The sequence below is a fragment of the Aotus nancymaae genome, unplaced genomic scaffold (genome assembly GCF_030222135.1).
Source record: "Aotus nancymaae isolate 86718 unplaced genomic scaffold, 86718_ANA_hifiasm-v0.15.2.pri h1tg000007l, whole genome shotgun sequence".
Classification (NCBI taxonomy): Eukaryota; Metazoa; Chordata; class Mammalia; order Primates; family Aotidae; genus Aotus; species Aotus nancymaae.
The window spans coordinates 44,004,480-44,027,881 of NW_026988418.1; the positions used below are offsets into that span (position 1 = coordinate 44,004,480).

General features: G+C 34.3%; 1 pseudogene; it reads left to right on the forward strand.

The window, feature by feature from the left end:
• The window catches only part of LOC105710160 (large ribosomal subunit protein uL1-like), a 50,117-nt pseudogene extending 33,289 nt beyond the window's left edge, over positions 1–16,828 (forward strand).
• Positions 16,829–23,402: the final 6,574 nt, after the last annotated feature.

Genomic DNA, 23,402 nt, shown 5'->3' on the forward strand with positions numbered 1-23,402 from the left:
AACAAAATGAAAACCTAACTTTAAAAGATCTCTACTTTCCCCTTAGCCCAGCAGCCTCCACTTTCTGTTCCAGTTGTGCGTTTTAGATCTTTTTTTTTCAATCAATCAATAGATACATTAATCAATGTACAAAATTGCCACAGTTGCGGTTGGAACACAAATATAAATACATAGATTGTGATCTCAACAAACCTATGTCTTGATTAATTGACCTAGCAGAGGAGAAAAGACATGAAGTACTAATAAAAAATAAAAGTAATACAAGAGAGAATCTGATAAAGTGCAGGCATATGATAAGACAAGTTCTGTAGGAGGTCAGAGGTGGAGGCAGGTTTGGGAAGTACTACACAGTCTGGGCCTTGAAACACTGATAATAATCAGAAGGCTTGAATCATAAGGACAGATAAATTCCAGGCCAGAAAAATACAGGGAGTAAAAGCACCGATGTAGAAATGCGTTCAACATATTCAGAGACCAATGAATGTATCTGTCTGAAACTGCAAAGGATTTGTAGAACAGATATATATGTTTAAAAAGAGATAGGAAAGTAGGTGAAGGAAGATGCTAGGCGTTGCATCTAACATACTGCACCTTCTCAAGACAATCTATTCTACCTGTCTTTCTTAAAGGGATAGCTCTCATCCACCTTGTTTGCATAGGGTGACCCTACACAAACCTGCCCTTCTCCCTTTCTCCACCTCCCTCACCTGATTGGATCAGGAGTAGATACCTGAAAAGACGTAAATGAATCAGATTATCTGCTCCAGAAACTTGGAACAGGAACATTGTGAGATTGAGCTACTTATCTCTGGAAAGCAAAACAGCAAGAACATGGAACCAAAATCAGTGCTGTGGCAAACTAAAGGCATGTGTAAACTGTAGTTATTATGGGAAAGCAGAAGGAAGTGTCCTGCAGAGGAAATCTAAATGGAGTGGGAAACGGAGCCAAACATACAGAGAAATACATGGTAGAGTGTTTAAACGGGTAGTCTCTGGGACTAAGCCACCAGGAATCAATCCCAGTCTTCCTCTAACAAGAAAGGTAGTATTGGGAAAGTTACTAAACCTCGGTGTGCAATAGAACATAAAATACCAATAGTAATTACCTTCACATTGTTGTGAGAACTAAATGATACAACGCACAGAAAGCATTTAGGACTATGCCAGGCACCTGGTAAGCAACTTTGCCTATTATTATCAATAAACCATCTCTTTCCAGTTCTGCCTATATTTCTTGGATGGAGTTCTTGTGGTCTTAAAAATTAATTCTCTTCTCCAAACAAATCTTGTTTGTTTGTTGAGCTAGTTTGATCAGTCCTGTTTACCCTACAACAAAATACTTTCTAACCTCAATGACTTAAAAAATAGCTTGGATCAGACTAGAAAGACTTTGAGTATTAGATAAAGAAGTTTGAATCCAAAATACTGACATTTTCTTCTTTGATACCTTCTTTCCGCAACCAACCCATTTCTTAGAATTTATCCAAGTATACTGAATCTCCCACTTGCCCCAAACTTCCAATTTGGTGAAATCTGATAAAAGAGAGAACATTTGCTTTTAAAAATTGTATTAATTCCTTTAAGTAATACATTTTTGCTCTTGAAAAATGCAGTTTGAATTTGGGGATTTGGGTAAGCTTTTCCTGTAATTTTCAATGTGCTTAAAAATAGAAGAACTTATACTAGAAACACACCCAGCCAAAAGTGATCATTGTCAAACCCCCACTATTCAAGAAACCCAGTATAAATGTTCATTCTTAAAAATGTCTAAGAAACTCAAGTTTTCTGTAATGGTCTGTTCAGAGATTTGTGCATTTTTCAGTGATCTAAAGCAATGTATTTTTCTTCTCACCATCTACTCCAGGTATGTTCATAGGTGGGACCTGAAGAGCATTTTGGGATTTTTACCATGCAATTTTAAATTATTTTATTAAAACAATCAGCTTCACTAGTTATAAAAATATATTCCACTGTAAGTAGATATGTTTGCAGTTACTTTGGAGGGAAAACTATTCAGGACTAAATTAGTTTTTGAAACTCATCTTAGATTTTCATATGCATTATATTCAGGAAAGAAAACAGTGATTTTTACATGACCTCTGTAACAGTTTTTGAGTAAAACCAAAGTCTACAAAGTTGATTGTTTCTTGAAGAATGAACAAATAGTAAGTTACCATAGTTCTAGTATTACAGCTTGATCTGAATATGATAATCCTAATTGGAATGTTTTCTCATACGTATTTGAATTGAAGAACAGTTTTTAGCAAGGTACTTTAAATTTATTTCATAATATGAAAACAGAGAATTTTTGTTTCAAAAAATGGAATGATAAAAATAAAACTGTATTTACATTCTATTCCCTGTTGCTAAATCTAAGTCAAAGTATAAGTTAGTAAACTGATATATTTAATACAAGTTTTTTATCTTTTAATTTTTAACTAAGTTTAGATTTATGGAAAAGCTGCAAAGATAGCAAAACGAAGTTTCCATCAATCTTTTACCCAGCTTTCCTAATGCTAACATCTTACATACCCATGTAACGTTTTTTGAAACTGAGAATTAACAGTGGTACAATACTATTAGCTGAGTTAGACACTTTATTCAGACTTCATCAAGTTTTCCACTAATGTTCTTTTTTGCTGATAGATTCAGTCCAGTATTCTATATTGTGTTTAGTCATCATGTCTCCTTAAGTACCTCAAAACAGTGGCAATTTCTTGGTCTTTTGTCATTTTCCATTACCTTGACACTTGTGAAGGGTACAGGTCAAATATTTTGTAGACTGTTATTCTATTGTCTGACATTTTCTCATGATTAAACTGAGCTTATGAATTTGAAGAACAATGCATCATAACATGATGTACATGATGGCAAATTGACTTCTTTCTGGTAAATGTTAAGCTCTAGCACTTGGTTAAGATAGTGTCTGCCAGGTCTTCTCCTATTTTTCCCTTTCCATTTGCTATTCTTTGGAAGCAATTCACTAAATTCAGTCCCTACTCAAAGAATGAGGAAGTAAGCTCCCCCTCCTGGAGGAAGGAGTACCAGATAACTTGCAATAATTAATAAATATTTGAGGGTAGACATTTTGAGGCTATGCAGATATCCTGTTTTTCTTTAAAGTTCTACCCACTAACTTTGGCATCCATCAGTAAATTTGCCTACTATAATTATTACTGTGGTATTGTAATTGTGATATCCTATTTTCCTAATTTCTTGTACATTTATTACCTGGAATTCTTCTGTAAGGATGTATCCTTCTCCGCCATGTGTTTGTTTATTACTTATTTATCTATCTCAGTATGAATTTATGAGTTCCTGCATTATAATCTATTTTAGTCTATTTTGTGCTTTTTTAACAAAATATTGTAGACTAGGTAGTTTATAAAAAAGAGACATTTATTTTCTCATGGTCTGGAGGCTGAGAAGTCCAAGATCAAGGCACTGGCAAGTTGGGTTATCTGGTGAAGGGTATGCTTTGCTTCTGAAATAGTGCCTTGTTGCTGCATCTTCCAGAGAGGAGAAATGCTGTGTCTTCACATGGAGATAGATGAAAAGACAAGAGGATTGACTAATGATGACGATTCTTTTATAAAAGCCTTAATCTCATTTATGAGGGAGGAGCCCTCATGGCCTAATTGCTTCTAAAAGGTCCCACCTCTTAATACTATCACATTGGTCATTAAGTTTCAACATCTGAATTTTGAAGGGGATCCATTCAAACTCTACTGTAATCCAACACTATCATTATTCGTTTATTGGCCAGAATGTTGCAGCTTTGGCCATAGGTGTCTCTTTTAGGTTGGCTCTAATGTCCTTTTGATATTACCCCTTCTTCTTTTTTTTCTTATGTACTTTCTTACTGCACCAGGCTCATCCTGTATGTGCCCTGCCCCATCCCTAGAATCAGTCATTTCTCTAAGAAATTTTATCTCTTTTTATTGGAAAATGGTGTTTGGAAACCAAGATTATGGTGCCTGGTGTGCTTATTGCTACTGGGGTGTCACTGCTTTGGGTACATCTCAGTGGACAGACTAGAAAATATGTGTGTGGATATTAGCCTATGTCTGAAATTATTTCTGTATTTATCTGTCTGTATATATTTAAAATAAATATGGGATCAGTCTGATATCTCTGACTCTGACTACATTTCCAAATGCAAATTTTAAGTCAGCACAGATTTCATTGAAATATTTGTACACCTAGACTTGAAGGGTTTTTTTGTTTGTTTTAACTTTTATTTTTTATTCTAGATATTTAAGGAGAACAACATGATGTTTTAATATGCATCCTCTGATTCACTAAGAGGTTCAATTGAGTTCAGTATTTAGAACATCTTAAGTTTTACATTACATTGAGTTTATTTAACATGATTAGCAAATTTTATGCTGTACCCAGATAATCATATTAACTATACATTCTTTCCACAAGCATTTACTGAACACCTATTTAACACTGAGAGAAGCAGCAATAGTAAGACTTACAAGCCCTCTTCCCTTCCTCATAGACATTTATTTATTTTAATTGCCTGTAATTTGTTGAGTTTTGTTGTATGTTTATCACAAATGTACCATCAACGTTCTTGCTCTCAGAATAGTTACATTTTAAGGGGGCAACACAAAGGTGTTTTAAAAGTTTTGCCTTCATTACGTGAACATATAGCATATCCATGTAAAATACAATTTTTTAGGTTTAGTTTTTTTTTTAATACTTCTTTTCCTACTTTTATTTTCTATTTTTCTTGTTAAGTCTTCAATAACTAATCAAATAAAAATACTGAAATGTTTATTAGAATAAGTATTTAATGTCATTTGTGCCTTTAAAAACTGATCACAACTGTCATGGCAACTTACATTGTAACAGGACAAACAGACTTTTCAGAAATCTCAGTTGGAAATGAAACCCTGATACCTATATTTGCTTATATACTTGGCCCCTTGGCTGTCAAACCCATACCCATCTGTTTAGATGGCAGGTTGCCTACTCATATGTTGGCTGCTCTCTTGTACTATGACACGAGTTCCAGCCAATGACAGCTAACAAAATGCTTCAGGAGGCAGCTCTTCTTACAGGAGGTCCTTTCTCATGCCAGAATTAGAGAAACAGTTGGCATCCCACATCCATTTAAACTTTGTTACACCTATTGACACTTTTGAGCCAAAAGCAGACAATGTGACAAATGAACAACAGAAAGCACAAAGAATTTAATGAAGCTAGAAAATAATCCTTTTTACAAATAAGTGCTCAATTTCACTGCTGAATACTTGCACAGTTGACATTAATTAATGGTAAATAAGGATTGCCTACTAAGTGACCAGAAAACAGTGCGCACTAAGGTTTCCTACATCACTAGGATTTTGGCCTTTATCTCTCCATATTGTGTAATGCAATGAAAGTCAATAATTACACTAAATACCTCCTTTGTCTATCCTTTAAAAAATGCAGATACATGTCAATCAAAGAAGGTCCTTTTTAAGATAGCTTTCTTTTAATAGAGAATTAAGGTAATTATTCCAATGATTCAGACTCCCAAAGCACTGAATTACTTAGACTGTGTCTTTCCTAGAACAGGTAAAAGCTACAGGCGGGAGATGAGGGAGACACATTGTAATACCGTCCCAGAACTTCATTTTAACAAACATCAGGTGACCATTAAAAACACATATATTCCAATAAAATGTAGGTTCAAATATAATTAAAAATACTTATGATTATATACATTGTTTTATTTTCATTGCTTGTCATTTTTGAATTTTGTTGTATATTTCATCACAAATATACCCCTAAAATATGTCTCTGTGGGTAAAATGAACTGTATTTTCAAAAAGCGCTTTAATTAAAATAGGGTACAATTCTCCTCTTCCTCCTTGACCCCTGACTCTTCTTTAAACAGACATGAGGCCAGCACATCAATTTTCTCTTCAATATCATGGATATGATTCTGAGAAACAAAAAAAGTATTAATTTGTAATAATAGCAATAGAAAAATAATTAAACTAGCAATAATAATGTCTCAAAGGTTGTCAGGAGTGGATGGGGTATCTAGTTCCCTGACATGCCCTGCAAGAATCATAATGATCTCTTCCCTGTTTATACCACAAGTCAAACAACAGGAGCAACTAACATTTATTGAGAACTTATCAGATCCTATACCAATTTTCTTTAATTCATCCCTTATTGAATATTCAAAACACCAAGTGAGAAAGCCTTGTCTAGGTTTCCCAGATAAGTAAACTGAAGCACAGAGATATCAAATAGCACATCCAGTGATGAGCAAGTGGCACAGTAAAGCTTCAAAATCAAGTAGTCTGTCATTTGAATTCCTAACCTTAACTTATACATAATTCCATCTCTTCTCTCACCACTTTTATTTTATACCCCACATCCCACTGTGTACTGAATTTTTAAAGGTCTTCCAACATACCATTTCTTGACCCACGGCTTTTGCCTGGACAAATGCCCCTCTCCCCATCCCATTCACCTCTCAAGGATAACTTCCACTCAAAGTTCCAAGATTACTATCATCTCTTTCTTGGTTTGATATCACTGTCCTCCTTGATCCCTCAAATTTAGGTTCAGTGTTTCTTCTGAATGTTCCTATTATACCCTAACAGCATTTTTTATGTTGCATAGAAATTGAGTGAATCAATGTCTTTCTTCTGATCTATATCCCAAATATTTTAAAAGGGAAGCCTCCATCTATCTTGTTCACTTTGTACCCATAGGACCTATCAAGGTGAATAACACCTAATAGATTCTCCACAAATATCTGTTCATTCATTCAGTCATTCAACACCTACTGTATAACCTGAAATGTTCTAGGTCCTGGGGATACAACAGTGAATGCAGGGAATAAAATGCTTGTCTCATGGCACTTATTTTCTTATTGAGTATTAGGCTAAGTAGTAAATAAATAGAATAAACCATGCTGTGGATGGGAATAAATGTGATGGAGAAAAATGAGACAGTGGAGGGTTAGAAATTGTGCAGGGTTGAGGACTTTACATACGGCAGTTGAGGAAAGCTTCACGGGGAAGGTGACATTGGAGAAAACACTGAAGGGAGTGAGGAATAAACTAATAATATCCAGTGGAAGAATTGTTCAAAGCAGAAAGAAATTGGAGGCAAACGTTCTAAGGCAGAAGCATAAAGTGAATCTTGGATTTAGTGATGTGGCAGTCATCAGCAACCTTCACAAGAGCAACTTTGGGTTATTGATAGGAGTAACCTCACTAGAATTGATAACAAGTAGTTTATTCATAAAGAGCATCAGAGAAATGGTAGTTGGAGGAGGAAGTGGGTTTGTGAGAAGATTTTTTAAGACAGTAGGAATAACAGTATGTTTGTATGATGGAGAAATTCTGAGAGTGAAAACCTGATGATACGGAAGAGAGAACAGGATCACCACAGGTAAGCACTTGAATAGGTAGAATAAAAGGATGGCTTTAGATGGAAGACCCCAATTCGCAGTTATTTTATGAAGATTATAGGAGTGTATTTCTCTTTAATGTCACAGTTCAGGTGGAACAGATCAGATCTGTGATGCTGGGACCATGGGGTCAGAATTACTGACTCTTTTCTGGTTTCTTTTTTAACCACCATTAAGCTTGTTCTGTTCCACTTTTTACAAAATGGCTCCTAACCACATCTGAGTACGTGAAAAATGGAAAAATAGGTGGAAGGGTGTATGTGTGCATGCTCTTTCTCTTCGAGATGAAGACCCAGAAGTGGCATATCTTACGCATTCCATGATCCTATGGCAAAACTGAAATGCAAGCCCATGTCTAATTCAAAGGCCATTGGAAAATGTAACTATTATTCTGGCCTATGTGACTTACTTAAAATGTGCAATTCTTTTCCCATAGCAGAGGACAGTAGGGATTTGGCAGGTGAGAAATGAGATTAACGATTTTCTCTACTTCATGAAGGAAAAATACAGTTTGTGTGCCCAAAGAAAGGAGACTTTTTGATGCCTCAGAAGGGGAAAAAAATGTGGAAATGAAATCAAATGTACCTTAACCCCTAAACCAATAAATCCCTAATTTTGTCAAAAATATGTTTAGCTCTCATTCATGTCAAAATGAAATTGGTCAAATTATTTTCATCGTGGGATAACTAAAGCATGGGTAAACAGATCCAGGTTGGGACCCCAACTCTTGTATTTATTATGTGTGTGACCTTAATCAAGTTACCTTATTGATTTAGGCTTTAGTTTCCTCCTGTAAGAAATAGGGTTAACAATAATACTGGCCTCATCTGGTTGTTAGAAGGACCGAAGATAAAGTAATTGGGCTGGCCATAGTAAGTACACAGAAATCATAGCTATTATTTCCTTAACCTGACATAAATTTCATTTGCAAGATTGGAATCTGTGGTTTTTATTCTATTTGTTTAAATATCTATATAACAATGGAAATATTGAGTCTATCATGTACTTTCATTCCAAGATTATTATGAAGATAGTGCAAGTTATAAAGAAATTCTAAGATGTGACAGTATTAAGAGTTGCCCAATCATTCTTCTGTGAAATCATTCTGACTTTTCCAGCCTACTTAGTAGCTCCTTCCTGAACCTCTAAATTCATCTTCTTTGAGTTATTTATACTTTAAGTTATTAATGTAGCAATTATTAATTTTATGGTGATTTTTCTGTTTACCTGTGTTTTCCCATTAGAGACAAAGAAATATTCTTGAAAAATACTGACAAGAAAAGATAGCTAGATAGACAGACAAACAGTATACAGAGATATACAAAATTCGGTTCACATTCTGGCTCTGTTTTACAGATTTGTGATGAACTCTCTCTGTGTCTCATTTTATCTGTTTGTAAAATGGGAATGTTGTTACCAAACTATGTTTGTGATTTAGTGAAATAGCGAATAATACTTTCTTTATTAGAATCCTAACATAATGAATTTTTGTTTAACCCATATCTCCTTTCAGATGACTGTATACTCTGTGAGGGCAGGGACATTGTATTACTCGCCACTGCATTTCCAGTGTACATCCCACTGCACATTACCTGGAACCCTAGGTATAAGTAAATATCTGTGAATGAAGGCATAGTGCCACTGATCTGGTTTGGCTCTGAGTCCCCACCCAAATCTAATTTGAAATTGTATCCCCATAATCCTCATGTATCAAGAGAGGAACCCAGTGGTAGGTGCTTGGATCAGAAGGGCAGTTGCCCCTATGCTGTTCTCATGATAGTGAGTTCTCATAAGATCTGATGGTTTCATTAAGGCTCTTCCCCTTTCACTCCTCACTCTTCTCCTTCCTGCCACCTTGTGAAGAAGGTGACTGCTTCCCTTTCCACCATGATTGTAAGTTTCCTGAGTCCTCCCTAGCCATGCAGAACTGTGAGGCAATTAAACTTGTTTCATTATAAATTACTCAGTCTTGGGTAGTAGCTTTATAGCAGTGTGAAAATGGACTAATACAGCCATCATTGACAGTCTGACTTTTGTTTGGAAATAGTATTAAAACAAGACACACAGCCTGAAATCTTTTTACTTTCTATGATTCTGTTATGGGGTAGCTTCTGTCACTATGCACACCCACCACTTCATTATTTTGTGCTTAAAATGGGTGATCCCCTATCTTTGTTTATTTTATGTCAGGGTGACCTAACTTTTATCCTTTACAGGCCACTTGTACCAATGCCACAAGGTTTAAGGGGGTGCCGTGCAAAATTCTTGTATACCTCCTGCCCATTGTACTTGAATAACTCAGCAATTATTCATACTACACAATAGCCAGCCCAGTGTATCTGTTTCAATCTGAATTGTAGTGTATATTGGTTAAAGAGGAAGGCTGGTCAAGCACCACCTTTTTCGTGCTGAGAAGCTTTTACAGTGAAGAAGAAAGATACTGTGATGCCGATAAAAATAACAGAAAGACTGAGTGCTTTTGTCTATGACTCCAACAAGAGACCAGCAGCACTGAAGGATGGAAACTACTACTTCTCAGTGGGCTATACACTCAACTTTTTGTAAATCTTCTATTAAGGAATCAGAAATGAATTATTTTATATTTAGCCTCTCTATTCCCTTCACTTAATCAAGATACTACATTCCATTTTGTGAAACAATATCTGATTGGTAGTATTTCTCAAGTGATATGAGGCACTAATCCAGAGGACTGAGAAGGTTTCCATTTTTCTTGCAAACTACTTGTAAAATTTGTCTTCCATTGCAAATCCCTATCTCTATTTCTTTTACAGCTCTATTTGGAAATTAACACTAATTTCTTAAATGGTATTACAAAAAGAAACATATTTTACCTCCAAACCAAAATAAGATACAAAATAATTTTCAGGGAATCTTTCAGAAAAAAATAACAACAGTTTTTTAAAAATTCCCAGCTGGGCGTGGTATCTCACACTTGTAATCCCAGCACTTTGGGAGGCCACGGCAGGCGGATCACAAGGTCAGGCTATCAAGACAATCCTGTCCAACATGGTGAAACCCCGTCTCTACTAAAAATACAAAAATTAGCTGGGAGTGGTGGCGTGCACCTGTAGTCCCAGCTACTTGGGAGGCTGAGGCAGAAGAATTGCTTGAACCCGGGAGGCAGAGGTTGCAGTAAGTCGAGATCGCGCCACTGCGCTCCAGCCTGGCGCCTAGTGACAAAGTGAGACTCTGTCTCAAAAAAAAAAAAATTCCCAGCAGTTATAAATTACCAGTACTGCATTATACTTTTGTCTGTTCAAGAAAGGAGGGAACAACAGAAATTGTTTATGATTTATGCTTAGGTTAGGAAAGAAACTATATTTTAAAAGTGTGTGCATTCCACAAATTTCACTTTCACTAAACCCTTTCCTCCCTTTATGAATCAGGATAAATCTCACTTTTACCCTGAAGGGAAGCTTTACATGCCACAAAAAAAGAAACCAGCTGAAAACAAGTGTTCTCTATAACAACAGAGCAGTCTATTTGTCTGAGAGCTTTTACTTTTTTCAACAACTTTTTTTTTTAAGACGGAGAAAATTTACTGTCTTGGTGGAGTTTTTGTAGGTATTTTTTAGTCCATATTTTTTACACTTTTGTTAGCTTCGAAAATAGTTACCATGGTAATAGTTCCATATATATCTAATCTTAGAGCTGAATTATAGAAAACCTTCCCACAGGGTTGCATACAATGCCATTTGATGGATTTCATCTAGCCTAGTATTTAAAGAAGGAATTATTTTAAATACTATCAAATTGTTACATTCTATTCATGACTTTTCTTTTGTAACTCTCAAGTTAGTGAAATCCTTTGGTGTGTAATTTTGGAAGAACTGTGTTTAATTTCAATTTGTATTTTTAATCATTTTTTACTGCTTTTCTTTTTATGAATGCTATACAAGCTTAGATATAGATGATAGTTTATTTTCTTTTATAACTAAATGCTCCAAAGGACTTATCAAAAAATAATTATTTTTCTGTAGTAAATCATAATATTGGCAACTTCTAAGAACGCTTAGATATAAGAAAATCATTTTTTATAAAAGGTGCTCATAATATATGAACAAGAGTTATAAATAAATGAAGCATGACCCTAGATAACACAGGTTTTAAAGGAACTTTGAAAAGCCATCCAGTTTAGTCTCCCAACTCCAGTCTTAACAGAAATTAACTCACCTTGTATAGCAGTTTGCTAGAGAACATTCTGTAAAGATGACTCCTCTGCCCTCCACAGTACTATACTTCAATGTTTTTCAGCTCTTATTTTTCAGAAGCCTTCACAGTATTTCACCGATTAGTGTCTGGCTGCATTTTAACTACCCCTCCTCTGGCTCTTTGCCATGTTTGCTCACTAACAACTGTAAGATACTCCTTAGTCATAGAAAGAACTCAGGAAGTCCCTAATATGCTTTAAATTAAAATTTTGTTAATGATAGCAACCAAAATATGAAGAAATGTAAAAATAACATGCGTTGACAATATGAGATTACTAAGAACACAAGGATAGGTCTACCTACTGAATAGTTATTAAAAATGTTGGTTTAAAAGACTATTTACAAATGTCAAAAAGCCTTTTGTACATTGAAAAATAAAAGAAAGAGACAGTAAAATTGTAACATTGTAACATAGTGTGATTATAACCAGGTTTAAAAATATGTGACTGTCGAGCACGGTAGCTCATGCCTGAAATCCCAGCACTTTGGGAGGCTGAGTTGGGAAGATCACGAGGTCAGGAGATCAAGACAATCGCGGCTAACATGGTGAAACCCTGTCTCTACTAACAATACAAAAATAGCTGGGCATGATGGCACACACCTATAGTCCCAGCTACTTGGGAGGCTGAAGCAGAATTGCTTGAACCTGGGAAGTGGAGGTTGCAGTGAGACGAGATCATGCCACTGCACTCCAGCTTGGGCGATAGAACAAAACTGTCTCAAAACAAACAACAAAACAACAAAACAAAAAAAAACGCATGTGACTATAGGGGCTTAGAATAATATACACCCATTAGTTACTATGTTATGGTATTGAAATGTGAGATTTTTAAAAATTCCATTTGTCAATTTTGGGCAGTGTCTTATTTTATAATTTTTTAAGGAGAAAAAAATAAAATACCTGCATCAAGTCATACATGAAGGTAACCCTACACCCATTTCCAGCTTTCTGTCTCTTGCTTACCTTTACCCTGAAGGCTGAGGGAACCCAAAACAATTTAGAGTCTTTCTCTCCCAGCCTCCAAAGCAGAGAGCAATGATCATGCAACAGAGTTCTGGAAAATGAGACATATGCAGACATCTGCTGGGATATATCTGAGAAATCATGCTTTCCTTCTGAAAAGAAAGACTGATAACTATTGTAGTCTTTACCTTCTATTCACCCATCTATTTTTCAGCCTTGAATGGAAACTACATTCCTAAACTGAAACTTTTATCTAAGAACCATGAGAGAAAGTCTAATGCTGGTCTTGATGTAATTTAGCTACTCAGGCATCACCAGCAATTTTGACACTTCTGTAATAAAAGTAAAATAAATCTCTATTTGTTTCAACCACTGCTGCCCAAATAATCTGGGTATTATAGCCAGAATATTTTCTTTTTATCCAATAAGGACAATATTATCATGAGTCTGGTATCTTTAAGTCACTATAAGAAACCTTTTCACAAATTTAATCTCATTCCTCAAATTCTTGGATTGCAGAGTAAATTGAAAACTTTTGTTTTGAATTGAAAACTTTTGTTTTTCAATTTAGTCTAGATATGTTATTTGCTCTTTTTACTATAAAAGCAACATTTTTCAGCTGAAAAGATTTATGTTGTAATTAGATAGGAATTAACACGAAGATTTTGATGCTGAACAAATAAATGAACCCCATCAATGATTATGTTTTTCACTTTGTTTTACATATTCAGAGATATAGTCTTGGCAAAATACAATTGTAATTTACAAAGAAAGTCACTTGCATTTGAGTTTTTCTTGCTTTTGATTAATGTTTAATAAGGTTCCAAGTCTGAAATCATCAGCAAGCATGCTTTTTAAAAGAAATTTAAGTGACTACATGGCTATTGCAATAGGCATTTTCATGGAAAATATTCCTCCTGGTTATGTGAGTGTTTTATATATTACTGGGCCATGTTACCAAGTTAGCTAATGCTAACTTCAAGAATAAAATAAGGCATTTTGTGCATTCATAGATGAATCAAAAGCGGAAAGAACATAAGCCAAGGAAATGTCCTCATCTTTACATAGTCCCTTTGAACTATATTAAAATTTAGGATTGATATTTTTATTTTAATAAGTAAAAGGAGATGCTGTCAGAATGAAGATAAGATTGGGATTCTATACCAAATGAAGTCTTTCTGACTCCTAGTTCCTGTTTCATTCTTTCTGCCAGAGAAACAGCAAAGATACCACCCACATTGCTGCCTTACTCTTTTTCCAAAGGTCATTCAGGCAAAGGATTTCCAGTGGAATTCTCTCTAATATAAACCTATTTATGATCACATTGTTTTTCTTGGTGAAACCAAAGATTGCATTTCTTCATTAGAAAATGGTCGTTTTTCCACTTTAGCACATCACAGAAGCAATATCTTACTCTCCTTTTGCATGTGACACCCAAGGGAACACTGAACTCTACAATCTCTGGAAATGTACAAAAGTTAGATCCAAATGCTTCAAAATAAAGAATCTAAGTTAAAAGGCCTAGTGGTACAGGATGTATTTCCACTAATAATATTTAAAACTATATTAATACTCCTCTGATGCTATCATTTTTCTTCACAAAAGAACCAATTTTTCTTTTCACTCAGGTGGGAGTTTACCATTGAAGAGTGGTTTCTTAGCTAGGGTGTAATAAACTTAACACAAAAAAGAAGAAAAGGGAACTATTGGATGGATTTTGAATTTATGCTCATGGTTAACACTATGCAGCATTTAAAATAGTTTCATTTAAAATATCACCTTTTAAAAATATTATTTTATAATTATATATTTATAATCTTATTGTTATTAAAATAAAGAAGTTTAGCAACCAAGATCCATTAAAATCATCTTGGACTCAACTACAATTCTCAACATTTCACATGTGTTTAGAAAATAAATGAAAATAAAACTAACCAAAAAACTAGCACGGCACAGGCAACAGAAGCAAAAATAAACAAATGGGATTACATTAAACTAAAAACTTCTTCACAGCAAAGGAAACAATCAACAGAGTGAAGAGAAATACATAATGAGGAAAAAAAATTGCAAACCACATATGTAATAAGAAGTTAATATCCAAAACATATAAGGAACTCAAACAACTCAGTAGCAAGAAAACCCAGTTAAACATGAGAAAATGACCTAAATGGACATTTCTCAAAATAAGACATGAAAATAGTCAACAGGTATATGAAAAATCCATAACATCACTAATCAGCAGAGAAGTACACATTAAAACCACAATGAGATACCTCCTCATACCTGTCAGAGTGGCAATTGTCTAAAAGACAAAAGATAAAGAGCGTTGGAGAGTAAAAGGGAATGCTTTCACACTATTGACAGGAATGTAAATTAGTACAGCCATTAAGGAAAACAGTATGGACATTCCTCAAAAAATTAAAAATACAGTTGCCATATAATCCAGTAATTCCATTTCTGAGTATATATCCAAAAGAAATGAAATCGGACTTCTAGTATGTTAGAATATCTGCACTCTCATGTTTACTGCAGCATTATTCACAACAGCTGAAATATAGAAGATATAGAATCAACCTAAGTGTCCATCAATAGATGAATGGATAAAGAAAATGTGGTACACACACACAACAGAATACCACCCAGCATTAAAAAAGAAGGAAATCCTGTAGGTGAGTAAGCCAGGTACAAAAGACACATATCACATGATCTCTTCATATATGGGATCTAAAAACATTGAACTCATAGAAACAGGTACTACAATGGTGGTTACCAAAAGCTGCAAGATGGGAAATTGGAGAGTTGTTGGTTTAAAGATAAAAAATATCAATTAGACAGGAGAAATAAGATCAAGTTATCTATTGTACAAAATAGTGACTACAGTAAATAACAACGTGTTCTATTTTGAAAATCACTAAGACAGTAGATTTTTTTAAGCGTTCTCACCACAAAAGATGATAAGTAATTAATGCATATGTTAATTAGCTGGATAGAGCCATTCCACAATGTACACATATTCCAAAGCATCGTGTTGTACATGATAAATATAAGCAATTTTTGTCAATTTTTTTAAAGCAGGAACATAAGAAAAGTATGTGAGAGGAAAAGGCCTCATATTTAATATTACCTATTTAGGAATCAAAATTTTCCTTTCAACTACAACAAATTTCACCAGCAGCATCTTCAAAGGTGTTTAAGTAGCTCATATGTTATTTGAAATTGTCATTTTCTTCTTAGTCCTTGCTACAAAAAATTTCCCCAATACTATTTAACCTAGCGAAATAGTTATACCATAGTAGGCATAAATAAGCTCACGTAAGTATGTTTGTGTTTCAGTAGGGATTAATAAACTAAACTGATTCATTCTCTCTGTAAGGTAGAAATTCTTAGAAACAATTAAGAATATATTTCATCAATGTGGCACAGGTAATTCCAGACAAAAGAAAATAAATAATCTTATATGTTAGTGTGAACAGATAGTGATAGTTCCAAGAAATAAATTAACTAAATTTTAACAAGCAGTATAATTATTTCTGTTAGATATTCCTTAATCTCATCTATGAAATAGAAAGGAAAGAAATGCTGTCCTATAACAGGAAGAGCGAGCGAGTAAGAGGTATAAAAAAGTGAGATGTGTCTCTTTTCTGGTCAGGGCGCCGCGAGAAGCCACAAGCAGCAAAGTCTCTCGCGACGCCCTGTACGAGGCAGTGTGGGAAGTCCTGCAAAGGAGCCGGGGCAAGCGCCGGAAGTTCCTGGAGACAGTGGATTTGCAGATCAGCTTGAAGAACCCCCAGAAAGACAAGCGCCTCTTGAACACCGTCATGCTGAAGTCCACTACCCGCCCCAAGTTCTCCGTGTGTGTCCTGGGGGACCAGCAACAATGTGACGAGTGCAAGGCCGTGGATATCCCTCACATGGACACCGAGGTGCTGAAAAAATGTCAACAAAAATAAGAAACTAGTCAAGAAGCTAGCCAAGAAGTATGATGCATTTTTGGCCTCAGAGTCTCTGATCAAGTAGATCCCAGGAATCCTCGGCCCAGGCCTAAATAGAGCAAGAAAGCTATTTTCCCTGCTCACACACAAGGAAAACATGGCGGCCAAAGTGGACGAGGTGAAGTCCATAATCAAGTTTCAAATGAAGAAGGTGTTATGTCTGGCTGTGGCTGTTGGCCACGTGAAGATGACAGATGAGGAGCTTGTATAGAACATTCATTCACCTGGCTGTCAACTTCTTGGTGTTATTGCTCAAGAAAAACTGGCAGAATATCCGGGCCTTATATATCAAGAACACCATGGGCAAGCCCCAGCACCTATATTAAGGCACCTTTGAATAAATTCTACTGCTACCAAAAAAAAAAATTTTTTTGAGATGTTTTTCAGCAAAAATAATTTTAGCACCTGTGTCATCTCTAGGATTTGTCTACATACTAACCACTGAGATAAATTGGAGAGTAAGGTGTGGTAGAAGGAAGAACAACTTAAATATTTCTGAATTTTAATTATTCTGATTTAAAAGACTACAAAGTTGAAATAGGTCAAAATTAAAACTGGGGGAAAATTGCCTGTTTTTATGTATGGGAAATAAAACAGCATCAGGTAAAATGGGGTTTACTATGTATCCAAACTTTATTAGAAATTAGCTGTTTCTAGGGAGCTAAAACATTTCTACTGGTGCCAAGAGAGAAGAAGGGAGGAGCCCTTTTATTTGGAAAGAATAATGAAACTAAAGAGTTGCAGCCAAATTTTGAAGAGGAATCCAAATGCTGTTTGGAGAAAAATGACTAAATGAATTACCAGCAGCTGTTTGTCACCTCTCAAAGCTCTGTTGCAGAAAGACATTACTGAATAGCTTTTATAATCTTTTTTTCTTATCCTTTTCTTTCAAATCAAGTCAGGCAGAATATAGTTAAAGGCTTAATTTTCACTGAAATGTTCTGTGTGAAATTAGACCTCCTGAATCCAACTTTTCCCAGCCTTTTTTTTTAAGCAGTAAGTAATCATTGTTTAATTACTTGACTTTTACATGGTACAACCTTTGAGACCTTGCTGACTTACTGAGGCTTCAAGGTGTATTGTTCAGAATGTTCAAAGACCCTGTATGTCTTGTTAGCATTAACAATAGTAAGATTAGAAATGGAGAAAGTGGACTGTGACATGCTCTTTGGGTACACATTGCACACATGATAAAAGCCTCCGATTATTTAACTTCTGATGTTACTAGGCATAAGGTAGAAAAGGAAACATAATTTTGTGCTTATGTTTTTACTTATGATTGCAGTTTTGTTACTAATGACTTGAGCTTGAGGCCTTCAGATAAAAGATATGTCTTGTGACTATAAAATAGAAAATGAAGGCAAGAGTTGGGAGAAAATTTTATTCTATGAGAATAGACAAATATATAATTCAGAACCAAAATATGTACTTTAGTGATTATTTGTAAGCTATATATATGTTAAGTGCATACCCTCTTTTAAGGTTTTGCAGATGGAGTCTATAAGTGAAAGACTTTACACTAACCCAAATTAAAACTCATACTACTTTAAAATTGTTTTACAGACTCAATCTATGAAAAAATTATGGTATCATTAAAGTTTATTTCTTAATGTATAATCAAATGTTAAGACACCAAATACATTAATGTAAGGAAGAAAATTATAGAGTGCTCTATTTATATCAGTAATAAATCAAAGACTTCTGTGTGGTACATGGAAAAAATTAATCCAATGACCTTGTGTCGTTTTAAACGTGTCATTTCTACCCTACCCACACCAAAAAAATGTTAAAAGAATTTGAGATTCATTTCTGTTTGGTTTGTTTGCTTGTGCTGCTATGACAAAAACACCACAGACTAGGTAATTTATAAATAATAGAAATTTATTCCTCACAGTTTTAGAGGCTGGGAAGTCCAAGATCAAGGCATCAGCAGGTTTGGTGTCTGGCGAAGACCTATTCCTCATACATGGCGCACTCTAGATGTCATCACATGGCAGAAGAGCAGAAGAGAATACCCTCTCTTCCTCAAGACCTTTTATAAGAGCCCTTATCCCATTCATGAGGGCTCTTCTCTCATTAATCAGTTCTTAAAACCTATTTATGCCTAGTGTTCCACTGTTGGAACACTAAGCATGTGTGAGTTATTTATATCCTACTGCTCAAGGTCATCGCTAAGGTCTGAATGCAAAAATTAAAAAAATTGCAACCTCAGGCATAAATGGGTTAAAGACCTGCACCTCTAAATACTATCATGAGGGCAATTAAGTTGCAGCATATGAATTTTGAGGAACACATTCAGACCACTCCAGTTGCCCACAAGCATAAATACATGTGTAATAAAAGATCAAATAGAAATTTAAATTATCTCTTTAAATTTAAATGATCTCATAATAAGTTATGATCTCTTTCTGTTGTTTCCATTTTCAAAAAAATATTTAGCCTCTAAGGGAACATGGTAGCAGCCTGTCCTACCATAGGGACTAACCACATTCATAGTAAGTAGACAGTGTTGCTTCTTTCCTTTTTAAAGATAAACTGCTAATTTTCTTCTTATTCTTCACCTATACCTACAAAGTCAAAGAGAACTAATATACATTAGATATATCTGGGTGTTGTCACAATTTTATTCCATTTTGCTTTCCTATACTTTCTATTTTTTGCAATAATGATGTATTTATCATCAGAAAAAGCAATAAACATGGTTCAAATAATTGTTAAACTATGTAAAAAGGAACAATCCAGAGAAAATACTTTTTTTTTTCTTAGAATGAGGTTAATTTTTATGGATTAAGAAACTTTGAAAGAAAAAAGTGCAAATTAACTAAAAATGAGGGTTTGGCCATGCATATTCCTTTTTTAGTGTGCTTTTTATAGCATAAACATTGATAAAATGATAGCCAATTCCATAGGGTTGTCATGAGGTTCAAGTGAGATAAAATGAATGCGCCTAACACTGACATTGGTGGGATTAAGCATCTGAAAGGGGGAACAGGAAGAGAAGGAAGAGAAGACGGAATTGAAGACAGAGAGTCAGTCAGAGTCTCTGAAGGAGCCAAAGACCCAGACCCAGACCACCCAGACCAACCCTAATCTGTGCTGTATCACATATTGCTGCTTTTCTTTCCTCTTGCAGCTGTAAGTTCTGTATTGGAATGATATGTGCAATTTTCAGTGTTCTTTATCTTTTACATACTACTACTGCTGCTATTTATAGATGTCTCAGATGCCAATTTAGGCCTTTTTCACAAAGAGAATCTCATTTGTTCATTACAGGTGCCTTGTAAGATGGACATTTTCTCCATTTTAAAGATGAAGAAGCTGAGATTCACAGAGCTTAACTAATTTGCCACACAATTCACACAAAAGTAGAAGAGATTCAGATAATTTAAACTCCAGTCTCTTCGTTTATATAGGACTTTTAAAATATTAAGATAATTTCTATTATTCCTTAAAAATCTCTTTTTCTTGATGTTTTCAGGTTAAAGTAAACATTTTAAAAACATGTATGAGGAAGTAATATGCACAGCAGCAAAAATCTTCATCTCAAACTCAAGTCATTTTTTTTTCAGGTTGCAGTACAAATGATTGGATAAGTTTAATAGGGGCAATGAATTTCTTTTGTAATGATTTGAACTAAAATGAACAAATTTATTTTAGCTATACTCACTTCAAATATGGAAATTCTGGTCCCACTAAAACAATTCTTTCTATTCTTTTCAAGAAGATTACTCTAAATTATTTCATTGTTATTTTGAAATGTAAATAAAATCAGGAAACTAATGAGCAAAGCAATCTACATTTTTATTTAGAATTTGTTTGTTTTATTAAATTTATATAAGATATATTCTTTTTTCATGACATTGGAAAAAACAATTTCTTCTTTTCTGCGCCCTTTTTTTGTACCCAAAAGAACTTTTTCGACTGCCTAGTTTATTTGCACTTGCTGGATGAAAGAAAAAAACTCTAATTTGCTGTTTAACAAGGGAGTAAAACACCATTTTGCCAGTAAACCTTTTTAAATTTATTGGACATTTCTCCCACACTTTAGTAATTATTTTTATCTAATTTTAGCTACATTTAATTTAAAGCATTTTTCTTAATAAAAATGTAATGCTTGTATTTTTCAATTATTTCCAATGGTTTTGTATCCATCTGATAATTGATTAACCACCAAATTTGGAAAATTGTCATTTTCTCTGGCCATTTTCTAAAAAAAACCTCAATTTTTTTTTCCTTTTTAAACAAACAACTTCAACTGGTTTACTTTAGTTTGAAGTTTGATGTAACTTGGAAATAAACAACTGACCTAATCATGTATACAGTGGAGATATTTAATGAACAACATATAAAGTCTGCTCGATTATGAAATAGAAACACCCAGCTGTGTTCTTGTGTTCATGTAAGAAATCATTGTGGTGACAGCATTTTACACTAACCATCCGACTAACACTGGTAGATCGTTATGTCACAATCCAAATTGGTGATAGGGGCTTGGCAATGGAAGTAAATTAAAACATTCAAAAGCTCTCCTTAGTTTGCCTTTCCATTTAAGAATAAATTTTGACTGCTGCTTCTTGTTTTTTGTTTTTCGGTGGGGTCTAAAAGATTTCTCCTGGGGGTGGGGAGAGAGGGCTTGGGGGAAAGCAAGGGAGGGTATAAGAGGGTATATATTTACATGACAAACAAAACCGAAGACAGGTTATCTCTTCTTTCACAATATAGAAATAGATATATATCAATGACCTGGAGCGCCCCACCTGAATGACCAGAAATAAAAGTTACCTGTACCTTTGGGCTGCCAGGCTGTGATAAACTAAAAGGGTTTCTGTTCAAAGATGATTTAATACTGTTAACAGGGAAAGAAGTCAGCAGGGCATATCATTTGGAGACTCATATTCTTCATTTCTAAAATGCAGTTTTGGTTGAGATCTCCAAAAGAGACTTTTAGAGATTGAGAACCTGCATGTTTTTGCAATGGAATTTGACAAGCATGGCATTTCTTACATAGCAAGCATGCCAGGTAGCATTCATCAGAGAGTCCTAGTTGCTTGTGGTTTTTGCTAAATTATAAGTTATTTGAAATAGACAATTGTTTCTAAATTTTAAGTTGTTATATATTTTAAAGTGTGTGTGTGTGTGTGTGTGTGTGTGTGTGTGTGTGTGTGTGTGTTGGAGAGAGGGAGGTTGAATTATATAAATTGAACACTTAGGAAATAGAATGCTTAGAAAATAGAAAACAGGACCTTTCTCTTTTTTTCCCAAAGCAGATTTTTAAAGTTAGTTGAAATATTCTTAAACCCTCACAGTGTTATCAATAAGTTCTGACTGTATGTCACATAAATGAGAGTTTCTTTCTCCTCAGGATAAATTTCCTGAGATTTTGGTATATACCAAACAAAAAAAAAATTTTGTTTGGTATATACTATTTTGAGTTTTCTAATTTGCTTCTGCCGGGATAATTTAGAAATTTGAACCCAGAGCTGCCCAGTTTTAATAGAAACTATTAACATTTGTCTTAATCTAGACATAATATTATTAAAATTAAAATTGTAATATATATGAGTACGTATATATGCAATACCAATCTTAATTTGTGAAGAATGGCTTTTCCTAGGTATATAGGAAAGGAAAATAGTGTCCTTTTTTAAAGTTTGGAAAACAAATTTCAATATTTTGATGATTAAAAAAATGAGACTGTGCTCAATCAAAAGATGACTTCTTAAATAAGTTCTTTAGCTAAAATAAAAACATCACTTAATTTTGCCCCAATCAGATACATAAAAAGAAAAAGATCACTTCTCATGTGAATAGGCAAATACAGTTGTATCAAGGATAATATAAAATATATTTTTTATCCAAATCTTTTTTAAACTTTTTCTTTTCCAGAAGTGAAAAAAAAGTTACAAGACATACATGAAATAAAATGTTGTACTGAAATATCTATTAACAAATAAATTAGCTGCATGCCAGCAAAGAAACATCTTGTCTTAAAACTTCTTTTGGATGGGGAGATATTTGATTCAGAAATAACAGAAAATTACATTTGGCTACTCATGTTCTAACATAAAACAACGTCATTCACATCTGAATTTATTTTGTAATTTTGTAAAATATATTTTGCTTTTCAGGCTAGTTTTGTTTGTTGGTCAAGTTTTCTGCCATAAAGACATAGAGCCATAAAGACATTGTCTTTGGAAGTATCAAATGGTCAGTGTCCATACCTGGAATCTTCCGCTTCTAAACTGAGTAAACTCAGACTCAAACTAATACATTCAGCTGTTAGTCTCCCGAGGACATAGGAAACGCTATATAAATATTAACTATTTTATCTGGAGGCATTGGTTTTATAAATAGGAAATACATCTAAATTAACTTTGTTTTTGTAAATTCCTATTATTTCTGCTTATTAGCTGAAATTTGACCCATTAAATTATGTTTGCCTTATTAAATGTATTAATTCTACATATAAAAAAATTTCGTTGATGATTATTTTTGTTATGTGTATTAATGAATATAAGAAAAGGCTCAAGAGTTAAATGTTTGGTTAGTTTTTGTTCCATTCCCCATTCATCTTTCCTGCTAATTTTTCAGTCCCTTTTAACTTTGAAAGGAACTAGTCGATGGCTTTTACCATTTCTCTATCTGTCCATCTATTATTTATCAGTCTATATCTGGGTGCCTTTTGTTGCTGCACTGATATTCTATCTAGTGCATATTGCAGACTTCAGAGAAGCAGGCCCAAAGAGCAAACTACAAGAAGGCCTTGATTTAGCAGATCGAAAGGA